Raw genomic sequence first — 12586 nt, 5'->3', positions numbered from 1 at the left:
ACCAGGACGCACAGTCTGGTGGAGACCTGTGCTCGGAAGAGCACTGCTTCTAGTTTGACATGTACAGTTCATGCTTAGTCATCCATGCAGAAGCTTGTTTCTAAGTTGATAGCATTTCAACTCTGCAGTAGGAGAGAGATATGAGAAAGAGAGGACTATACTCATTCTTAAATACTTTGCCTCTATTTCACAGCACTGCCTTGGAAAGCTACTTGGGCAGAAATATGAGTGATTCCATATGCAATTTCAGCATTCAGCACTATGCATGCCTGCCTCAGGTAAGCTGACTGAATAACGTTAAAAGGCTGCACTCTTTTTACAGACACAATTCATCTAAAGCTGTTTGATTTCATGATTCTTTCCTGTTGTTTCAGCAATTCAAGCTCAGTCCAGAGCAGCTAGCAACGCTCATGGAGTGCCAACTGTCTGGCAACATGAGCTACACCAAAGAAATATGGAAACTGTTCTTCACCAAATTCTCTGCAAATCTTGGACATGCTCTTCGAATGCTTTCAAACACGGTAAAGACAGTGGCTCATAGCCAAAGTGCTGTTTGATAGCGATACACACTTGAAAGGGAATGTACGCATTTGTGTGTCTCTGTGTGCAAACAGGTTTGTGTGTATATGCTTACGCTTACAGTATGCATGCTGAATGTATGTCGGATATATAGTAGCCAGACAACATTTATGTACAGTAGGTTCATATACTAAACAACTAAGACAATAATAGGTCAATGCATTTGAACATTGTCAATGAAACCTCATGAAGAGATATTGTTTGTGCCCACAGACTTTCCTGCCCAAAGGTCCATCCATACCTCTGGTGCTTGATGTACTCAGGGAGGTCACTGTCGATCAGTTTACTCCACAAGAGCTGAAAGATACGCACTTCATACGGAAGTGGTTCCAAAACAATCTCAAGCCTTTCCTCCCCCATGCATCTGGAGAGTTTCTGTCTTGTCTCAGCACCAAAAACTTTAGCTGTGAAACCTACCAGACTTTGTGAGTGTGATTACATTGGGTGCTTAGCGCCTTTTCCATCCAAATGCTTATACTATCTACATGTACTTTGTATCTTGTGTTCATACCCTTTTACCTTTGCAGAGTGGCTGCTCTGGGTCATCAACCAGCTCCTGACAGGCCCAAACTACAGATGATCTACTCAAACTTCATTGCACCCTATTTACGTCGAAATGACACAGAAGGTGCTTGTCCTTTTTGTTCTAAAAAAGATCAACTAAAGAAATTGCACATTCTATAGGCGACAGAAAAGATCATGACAAGTAAAATGAACTATTTGCAATGTCTTTAAATGCCTTCATTGTTTATTTCAGTTCCCGGTTGTGTCGACAATTCAATCAGCATCACCTACTGGCTACAATTGGTCTTTGGGCCTTTTATGTCCTTTGTACACCTCCCTGATGTCATGCAACACCAGACAAATGTCTCAGTGGTAGGTACCACTTCAAGCCCACTGATATGACTGTGTTATGAAATAGACGTACACGTACTACTGCGGAAGTACACTGGCTTGTGTGTATTCTAACATATAGGGACTGTAAACGCTACAGGTTTTGTTTGCTACTTCTGTATTTGTTTCCTCTTTGATTATAATGATGCTGTACTTCAAAAAATAAGGAGTAACTACTGTGTGTGCATTGTCTATTCTCAACATAGGTGGAAGTTCTGCCAGCTTTCTCTCCACAGCAGATCGGAGAAGTGGTACTGAAGCCCAACACTGCAAATACAGTTTACATCATCAACATTGTCTTTAATCACCTGGGCAATGGCACCAGATTCAAAGAGTTCGTCATTTACCTTGAAGCAAATGCCGGAGGGGTAAATATCCAAGTGTTTTTAACGTAATATAGGCTTTTGATTATATTATAATACCGTAACTGTATCCTGTTTTTCTCATTTGCATATTCAGGCAAACCTTAGTTGCGAGTCATACAGTACCATGTAAGTGAAGTTGTGTTGTATCTCATTCTTTATTGTGTAATTGACTTGTAACTTGTGCTTGATATCTTGGGTTCCTGTCTTCCTCACTCATGCCTTATTCCCCTCTCCTTTGCCATCAGCTTTGAAAGGTTAGACATGGTCATTTCTTCAGCCCAACCTCAACTGGCTACATTCATTATGGCCATCAAGAACAAACTGATGAGCACTCTCCCTAAGGGTGAGTTACAGTAGTGTACAGGGATTTAAGTATTATCTAACATCTCAATGCAAGCAAGCATAGTTGGGGTACATGTTTTGATATCAACAGTATGTGCTTAAGTTTGCGTTGATGCTTTTTGTTCAGGTTGCAATGGGATTAAGCCGGAAATTGGGCCCGAAACTGGGGCACAAATTGGGGTACTAAAGGTGAGCGATTGCTTATATATTTCCTTGTGTCATTTGACGAGTTTAGTCAATGGAGACTCTGTGCTAATGATATTCATTTTTGTCTTTCACCCAGTGCAAAGTGACGTCAGTCAATGGTGAGTAGCTTAATGTTTACTAGCAACCTTTCCTCTCTTTGCTTCTCATTGGAGACAATTCTGAAACTAATCAAACTCACTCTCTTACAGAGAGCCAGATGTGCAGTGGTGTCAATAGGTGAGTGTCCCCTGATTTCCTCCATGATTTGACATGTACAGTACATGCTTACTCATCCATGCAGAAGCTCGTTTCTAAGTTCATAGCATTTCAACTCTGCAATAGGAGAGAGATATGAGAAAGAGAGGACTATACTCATTCTTAAATACTTTGCCTCTATTTCACAGCACTGCCTTGGAAAGCTACTTGGGCAGAAATATGAGTGATTCCATATGCAATTTCAGCATTCAGCACTATGCATGCCTGCCTCAGGTAAGCTGACTGAATAACGTTAAAAGGCTGCACTCTTTGTACAGACATATTTCATCTAAAGCTGTTTGATTTCATGATTTCTTTCCTGTTGTTTCAGCAATTCAAGCTCAGTCCAGAGCAGCTAGCAACGCTCATGGAGTGCCAACTGTCTGTCAACATGAGCTACACCAAAGAAATGTGGAAACTGTTCTTCACCAAATTCTCTGCAAATCTTGGACATGCTCTTCAAATGCTTTCAAACACGGTAAAGACAGTGGCTCATAGCCAAAGTGCTGTTTGATAGCGATACACACTTGAAAGGGAATGTACGCATTTGTGTGTCTCTGTGTGCAAACACGTTTGTGTGTATATGCTTACGCTTACAGTATGCATGCTGAATGTATGTCGGATATATAGTAGCCAGACAACATTTATGTACAGTAGGTTCATATACTAAACACCTAAGACAATAATAGGTCAATGCATTTGAACATTGTCAATGAAACCTCATGAAGAGATATTGTTTGTGTCCATAGACTTTCCTGCCCAAAGGTCCATCCATACCTCTTGTGCTTGATGTACTCAGGGAGGTCACTGTCGATCAGTTTACTCCACAAGAGCTGAAAGATACGCACTTCATATGGAAGTGGTTCCAAAACAATCTCAAGCCTTTCCTCCCCTATGCATCTGGAGAGTTTCTGTCTTGTCTCAGCACCAAAAACTTTAGCTGTGAAACCTACCAGACTTTGTGAGTGTGATTACATTGGGTGCTTAGCGCCTTTTCCATCCAAATGCTTATACTATCTACATGTACTTTGTATCTTGTGTTCATACCTATTTACCTTTGCAGAGTGGCTGCTCTGGGTCATCAACCAGCTCCCGACAGGCCCAAACTACAGATGATCTACTCAAACTTCATTGCACCCTATTTACGTCGAAATGACACAGAAGGTGCTTGTCCTTTTTGTTCTAATAAAGATCAACTAAAGAAATTGCACATTCTATAGCCGACAGAAATGATCATGACAAGTAAAATGAACTATTTGCAATGTCTTTAAATGCCTTCATTGTTTATTTCAGTTCCCGGTTGTGTCGACAATTCAATCAGCATCACCTACTGGCTACAATTGGTCTTTGGGCCTTTTATTTCCTTTGTACACCTCCCTGATGTCATGCAACACCAGACAAATGTCTCAGTGGTAGGTACCACTTCAAGCCCAATGATTTGACTGTGTTATGAAATAGACGTACGCGTACTACTGCGGAAGTACACTGGCTTGTGTGTATTCTAACATATAGGGACTGTAAATGCTACAGGTTTTGTTTGCTACTTCTGTATTTGTTTCCTCTTTGATTATAATGATGCTGTACTTCAAAAAATAAGGAGTAACTACTGTGTGTGCATTGTCTATTCTCAACATAGGTGGAAGTTCTGCCAGCTTTCTCTCCACAGCAGATCGGAGAAGTGGTACTGAAGCCTAACACTGCAAATACAGTTTACATCATCAACATTGTCTTTAATCACCTGGGCAATGGCACCAGATTCAAAGAGTTCGTCATTTACCTTGAAGCAAATGCCGGAGGGGTAAATATCCAAGTGTTTTTAACGTGATATAGGCTTTTGCTAGATTATATTATAATACCGTAACTGTATCCTGTTTTTCTCATTTGCATATTCAGGCAAACCTTAGTTGCGAGTCATACAGTACCATGTAAGTGAAGTTGTGTTGTATCTCATTCTTTATTGTGTAATTGACTTGTAATTTGTGCTTGATATCTTGGGTTCCTGTCTTCCTCACTCATGCCTTATTCCTCTCTCCTTTGCCATCAGCTTTGAAAGGTTAGACATGGTCATTTCTTCAGCCCAACCTCAACTGGCTACATTCATTATGGCCATCAAGAACAAACTGATGAGCACTCTCCCTAAGGGTGAGTTACAGTAGTGTACAGGGATCTAAGTATTACCTAACAATGCAAGCAAGCATAGTTGGGCTACATGTTTTGATATCTACAGTATGTGCTTAAGTTTGCGTTGATGCTTTTTGTTCAGGTTGCCATGGGATTAAGCCGGAAATTGGGCCCGAAACTGGGGCACAAATTGGGGTAATAAAGGTAAGCGATTGCTTATATATTTCCTTGTGTCAATTGACGAGTTTAGTCAATGGAGACTCTGTGCTAATGATATTCGTTTTTGTCTTTCACCCAGTGCAAAGTGACCTCAGTCAACGGTGAGTAGCTTGATGTTTACTAGCAACCTTTCCTCTCTTTGCTTCTCATTGGAGACAATTCTGAAACTAATCAAACTCACTCTCTTACAGAGAGCCAGATGTGCAGTGGTGTCAATAGGTGAGTGTCCCCTGATTTCCTCCATGATTTGACATGTACAGTACATGCTTACTCATCCATGCAGAAGCTCGTTTCTAAGTTGATAGCATTTCAACTCTGCAGTAGGAGAGAGATATGAGAAAGAGAGGACTATACTCATTCTTAAATACTTTGCCTCTATTTCACAGCACTGCCTTGGAAAGCTACTTGGGCAGAAATATGAGTGATTCCATATGCAATTTCAGCATTCGGCACTATGCATGCCTGCCTCAGGTAAGCTGACTGAATAACGTTAAAAGGCTGCACTCTTTGTACAGACATAATTCATCTAAAGCTGTTTGATTTCATGATTTCTTTCCTGTTGTTTCAGCAATTCAAGCTCAGTCCAGAGCAGCTAGCAACGCTCATGGAGTGCCAACTGTCTGGCAACATGAGCTACACCAAAGAAATGTGGAAACTGTTCTTCACCAAATTCTCTGCAAATCTTGGACATGCTCTTCATATGCTTTCAAACACGGTAAAGACAGTGGCTCATAGCCAAAGTGCTGTTTGATAGCGATACACACTTGAAAGGGAATGTACACATTTGTGTGTCTCTGTGTGCAAACACGTTTGTGTGTATATGCTTACGCTTACAGTATGCATGCTGAATGTATGTCGGATATATAGTAGCCAGACAACATTTATGTACAGTAGGTTCATAAACACCTAAGACAATAATAGGTCAATGCATTTGAACATTGTCAATGAAACCTCATGAAGAGATATTGTTTGTGTCCACAGACTTTCCTGCCCAAAGGTCCATCCATACCTCTTGTGCTTGATGTACTCAGGGAGGTCACTGTCGATCAGTTTACTCCACAAGAGCTGAAAGATACGCACTTCATACGGAAGTGGTTCCAAAACAATCTCAAGCCTTTCCTCCCCCATGCATCTGGAGAGTTTCTGTCTTGTCTCAGCACCAAAAACTTTAGCTGTGAAACCTACCAGACTTTGTGAGTGTGATTACATTGGGTGCTTAGCGCCTTTTCCATCCAAATGCTTATACTATCTACATGTACTTTGTATCTTGTGTTCATACCTATTTACCTTTGCAGAGTGGCTGCTCTGGGTCATCAACCAGCTCCCGACAGGCCCAAACTACAGATGATCTACTCAAACTTCATTGCACCCTATTTACGTCGAAATGACACAGAAGGTGCTTGTCCTTTTTGTTCTAATAAAGATCAACTAAAGAAATTGCACATTCTATAGCCGACAGAAATGATCATGACAAGTAAAATGAACTATTTGCAATGTCTTTAAATGCCTTCATTGTTTATTTCAGTTCCCGGTTGTGTCGACAATTCAATCAGCATCACCTACTGGCTACAATTGGTCTTTGGGCCTTTTATTTCCTTTGTACACCTCCCTGATGTCATGCAACACCAGACAAATGTCTCAGTGGTAGGTACCACTTCAAGCCCACTGATTTGACTGTGTTATGAAATAGACGTACACGTACTACTGCGGAAGTACACTGGCTTGTGTGTATTCTAACATATAGGGACTGTAAATGCTACAGGTTTTGTTTTTGCTACTTCTGTATTTGTTTCCTCTTTGATTATAATGATGCTGTACTTCAAAAAATAAGGAGTAACTACTGTGTGTGCATTGTCTATTCTCAACATAGGTGGAAGTTCTGCCAGCTTTCTCTCCACAGCAGATCGGAGAAGTGGTACTGAAGCCTAACACTGCAAATACAGTTTACATCATCAACATTGTCTTTAATCACCTGGGCAATGGCACCAGATTCAAAGAGTTCGTCATTTACCTTGAAGCAAATGCCGGAGGGGTAAATATCCAAGTGTTTTTAACGTGATATAGGCTTTTGCTAGATTATATTATAATACCGTAACTGTATCCTGTTTTTCTCATTTGCATATTCAGGCAAACCTTAGTTGCGAGTCATACAGTACCATGTAAGTGAAGTTGTGTTGTATCTCATTCTTTATTGTGTAATTGACTTGTAATTTGTGCTTGATATCTTGGGTTCCTGTCTTCCTCACTCATGCCTTATTCCTCTCTCCTTTGCCATCAGCTTTGAAAGGTTAGACATGGTCATTTCTTCAGCCCAACCTCAACTGGCTACATTCATTATGGCCATCAAGAACAAACTGATGAGCACTCTCCCTAAGGGTGAGTTACAGTAGTGTACAGGGATCTAAGTATTACCTAACAATGCAAGCAAGCATAGTTGGGCTACATGTTTTGATATCTACAGTATGTGCTTAAGTTTGCGTTGATGCTTTTTGTTCAGGTTGCCATGGGATTAAGCCGGAAATTGGGCCCGAAACTGGGGCACAAATTGGGGTAATAAAGGTAAGCGATTGCTTATATATTTCCTTGTGTCAATTGACGAGTTTAGTCAATGGAGACTCTGTGCTAATGATATTCGTTTTTGTCTTTCACCCAGTGCAAAGTGACCTCAGTCAACGGTGAGTAGCTTGATGTTTACTAGCAACCTTTCCTCTCTTTGCTTCTCATTGGAGACAATTCTGAAACTAATCAAACTCACTCTCTTACAGAGAGCCAGATGTGCAGTGGTGTCAATAGGTGAGTGTCCCCTGATTTCCTCCATGATTTGACATGTACAGTACATGCTTACTCATCCATGCAGAAGCTCGTTTCTAAGTTGATAGCATTTCAACTCTGCAGTAGGAGAGAGATATGAGAAAGAGAGGACTATACTCATTCTTAAATACTTTGCCTCTATTTCACAGCACTGCCTTGGAAAGCTACTTGGGCAGAAATATGAGTGATTCCATATGCAATTTCAGCATTCGGCACTATGCATGCCTGCCTCAGGTAAGCTGACTGAATAACGTTAAAAGGCTGCACTCTTTGTACAGACATAATTCATCTAAAGCTGTTTGATTTCATGATTTCTTTCCTGTTGTTTCAGCAATTCAAGCTCAGTCCAGAGCAGCTAGCAACGCTCATGGAGTGCCAACTGTCTGGCAACATGAGCTACACCAAAGAAATGTGGAAACTGTTCTTCACCAAATTCTCTGCAAATCTTGGACATGCTCTTCATATGCTTTCAAACACGGTAAAGACAGTGGCTCATAGCCAAAGCGCTGTTTGATAGCGATACACACTTGAAAGGGAATGTACACATTTGTGTGTCTCTGTGTGCAAACACGTTTGTGTGTATATGCTTACGCTTACAGTATGCATGCTGAATGTATGTCGGATATATAGTAGCCAGACAACATTTATGTACAGTAGGTTCATAAACACCTAAGACAATAATAGGTCAATGCATTTGAACATTGTCAATGAAACCTCATGAAGAGATATTGTTTGTGTCCACAGACTTTCCTGCCCAAAGGTCCATCCATACCTCTTGTGCTTGATGTACTCAGGGAGGTCACTGTCGATCAGTTTACTCCACAAGAGCTGAAAGATACGCACTTCATACGGAAGTGGTTCCAAAACAATCTCAAGCCTTTCCTCCCCCATGCATCTGGAGAGTTTCTGTCTTGTCTCAGCACCAAAAACTTTAGCTGTGAAACCTACCAGACTTTGTGAGTGTGATTACATTGGGTGCTTAGCGCCTTTTCCATCCAAATGCTTATACTATCTACATGTACTTTGTATCTTGTGTTCATACCTATTTACCTTTGCAGAGTGGCTGCTCTGGGTCATCAACCAGCTCCCGACAGGCCCAAACTACAGATGATCTACTCAAACTTCATTGCACCCTATTTACGTCGAAATGACACAGAAGGTGCTTGTCCTTTTTGTTCTAATAAAGATCAACTAAAGAAATTGCACATTCTATAGCCGACAGAAATGATCATGACAAGTAAAATGAACTATTTGCAATGTCTTTAAATGCCTTCATTGTTTATTTCAGTTCCCGGTTGTGTCGACAATTCAATCAGCATCACCTACTGGCTACAATTGGTCTTTGGGCCTTTTATTTCCTTTGTACACCTCCCTGATGTCATGCAACACCAGACAAATGTCTCAGTGGTAGGTACCACTTCAAGCCCACTGATTTGACTGTGTTATGAAATAGACGTACACGTACTACTGCGGAAGTACACTGGCTTGTGTGTATTCTAACATATAGGGACTGTAAATGCTACAGGTTTTGTTTTTGCTACTTCTGTATTTGTTTCCTCTTTGATTATAATGATGCTGTACTTCAAAAAATAAGGAGTAACTACTGTGTGTGCATTGTCTATTCTCAACATAGGTGGAAGTTCTGCCAGCTTTCTCTCCACAGCAGATCGGAGAAGTGGTACTGAAGCCTAACACTGCAAATACAGTTTACATCATCAACATTGTCTTTAATCACCTGGGCAATGGCACTAGATTCAAAGAGTTCGTCATTTACCTTGAAGCAAATGCCGGAGGGGTAAATATCCAAGTGTTTTTAACATAATATAGGCTTTTGCTAGATTATATTATAATACCGTAACTGTATCCTGTTTTTCTCATTTGCATATTCAGGCAAACCTTAGTTGCGAGTCATACAGTACCATGTAAGTGAAGTTGTGTTGTATCTCATTCTTTATCGTGTAATTGACTTGTAACTTGTGCTTGATATCTTGGGTTCCTGTCTTCCTCACTCATGCCTTATTCCCCTCTCCTTTGCCATCAGCTTTGAAAGGTTAGACATGGTCATTTCTTCAGCCCAACCTCAACTGGCTACATTCATTATGGCCATCAAGAACAAACTGATGAGCACTCTCCCTAAGGGTGAGTTACAGTAGTGTACAGGTGTTAAATAAATGAATTAAAGTTAAACAAGTATGGATCTATAAATCCATAATTAAAATAAGACAAAGAGCCAAAGGACGTATATCTTAGATTGCTGTATTTTAAGAGAGCAGACAAGGAGGACAGACAGTGAGCTACCATAGCGGCAGCTTGATAATTCTCTCTCTCTTCCAAGATGGAAGAGAACATGTATATAAAGAGTACAGTTATGACAGTATAAGATCGTGGGACTCATCCATTTGTTCCCAGATCATAACAAGGAAGAAAGACAGTGACATTATAACAGTAGAAGTCGTGGGACTCATTGATTTGTTCCCAGATCATAACAAGGAAGGAAGACAGTGACACGTAGTTGGTAATTTTCCACTAGTGACATACAGTATATCATGATTTCGTAGCCAGGGCAACCAAAGTTATTATGACCTGTAATCAGTTTGCCTGAACCCACAGCATGCGACCAAAATGTGGTCCCATGCTGTAAGTTCAGTTCATAATATATAACCTTATATGGTCATATGAGCTTCATACACAAACATAGAATTATGGTATAATAATTCATATCCATCAACAGGGATCTAAGTATTATCTAACAATGCAAGCAAGCATAGTTGGGCTACATGTTTTGATATCTACAGTATGTGCTTAAGTTTGCGTTGATGCTTTTTGTTCAGGTTGCCATGGGATTAAGCCGGAAATTGGGCCCGAAACTGGGGCACAAATTGGGGTACTAAAGGTGAGCGATTGTTTATATATTTCCTTGTGTCATTTGACGAGTTTAGTCAATGGAGACTCTGTGCTAATGATATTCGTTTTTGTCTTTCACCCAGTGCAAAGTGACCTCAGTCAACGGTGAGTAGCTTAATGTTTACTAGCAACCTTTCCTCTCTTTGCTTCTCATTGGAGACAATTCTGAAACTAATCAAACTCACTCTCTTACAGAGAGCCAGATGTGCAGTGGTGTCAATAGGTGAGTGTCCCCTGATTTCCTCCATGATTTGACATGTACAGTACATGCTTACTCATCCATGCAGAAGCTCGTTTCTAAGTTGATAGCATTTCAACTCTGCAGTAGGAGAGAGATATGAGAAAGAGAGGACTATACTCATTCTTAAATACTTTGCCTCTATTTCACAGCACTGCCTTGGAAAGCTACTTGGGCAGAAATATGAGTGATTCCATATGCAATTTCAGCATTCGGCACTATGCGTGCCTGCCTCAGGTAAGCTGACTGAATAACGTTAAAAGGCTGCACTCTTTGTACAGACATAATTCATCTAAAGCTGTCTGATTTCATGATTTCTTTCCTGTTGTTTCAGCAATTCAAGCTAAGTCCAGAGCAGCTAGCAACGCTCATGGAGTGCCAACTGTCTGGCAACATGAGCTACACCAAAGAAATGTGGAAACTGTTCTTCACCAAATTCTCTGCAAATCTTGGACATGCTCTTCATATGCTTTCAAAAACGGTAAAGACAGTGGCTCATAGCCAAAGTGCTGTTTGATAGCGATACACACTTGAAAGGGAATGTACGCATTTGTGTGTCTCTGTGTGCAAACACGTTTGTGTGTATATGCTTACGCTTACAGTATGCATGCTGAATGTATGTCGGATATATAGTAGCCAGACAACATTTATGTACAGTAGGTTCATAAACACCTAAGACAATAATAGGTCAATGCATTTGAACATTGTCAATGAGACCTCATGAAGAGATATTGTTTGTGTCCACAGACTTTCCTGCCCAAAGGTCCATCCATACCTCTTGTGCTTGATGTACTCAGGGAGGTCACTGTCGATCAGTTTACTCCACAAGAGCTGAAAGATACGCACTTCATACGGAAGTGGTTCCAAAACAATCTCAAGCCTTTCCTCCCCCATGCATCTGGAGAGTTTCTGTCTTGTCTCAGCACCAAAAACTTTAGCTGTGAAACCTACCAGACTTTGTGAGTGTGATTACATTGGGTGCTTAGCGCCTTTTCCATCCAAATGCTTATACTATCTACATGTACTTTGTATCTTGTGTTCATACCTATTTACCTTTGCAGAGTGGCTGCTCTGGGTCATCAACCAGCTCCCGACAGGCCCAAACTACAGATGATCTACTCAAACTTCATTGCACCCTATTTACGTCGAAATGACACAGAAGGTGCTTGTCCTTTTTGTTCTAAAAAAGATCAACTAAAGAAATTTCACATTCTATAGCCGACAGAAATTATCATGACAAGTAAAATGAACTATTTGCAATGTCTTTAAATGCCTTCATTGTTTATTTCAGTTCCCGGTTGTGTCGACAGTTCAATCAGCATCACCTACTGGCTACAATTGGTCTTTGGGCCTTTTATTTCCTTTGTACACCTCCCTGATGTCATGCAACACCAGACAAATGTCTCAGTGGTAGGTACCACTTCAAGCCCAATGATTTGACTGTGTTATGAAATAGACGTACGCGTACTACTGCGGAAGTACACTGACTTGTGTGTATTCTAACATATAGGGACTGTAAATGCTACAGGTTTTGTTTGCTACTTCTGTATTTGTTTCCTCTTTGATTATAATGATGCTGTACTTCAAAAAAATAAGGAGTAACTACTGTGTGTGCATTGTCTATTCTCAACATAGGTGGAAGTTCTGCCAGCTTTCTCTCCACAGCAGATCG

This window comes from Nannobrachium achirus, assembly GCF_963921795.1.
Source record: "Nannobrachium achirus genome assembly, chromosome: 4".
NCBI lineage: Eukaryota > Metazoa > Chordata > Actinopteri > Myctophiformes > Myctophidae > Nannobrachium > Nannobrachium achirus.
This window is presented reverse-complemented; position numbering follows the sequence as displayed.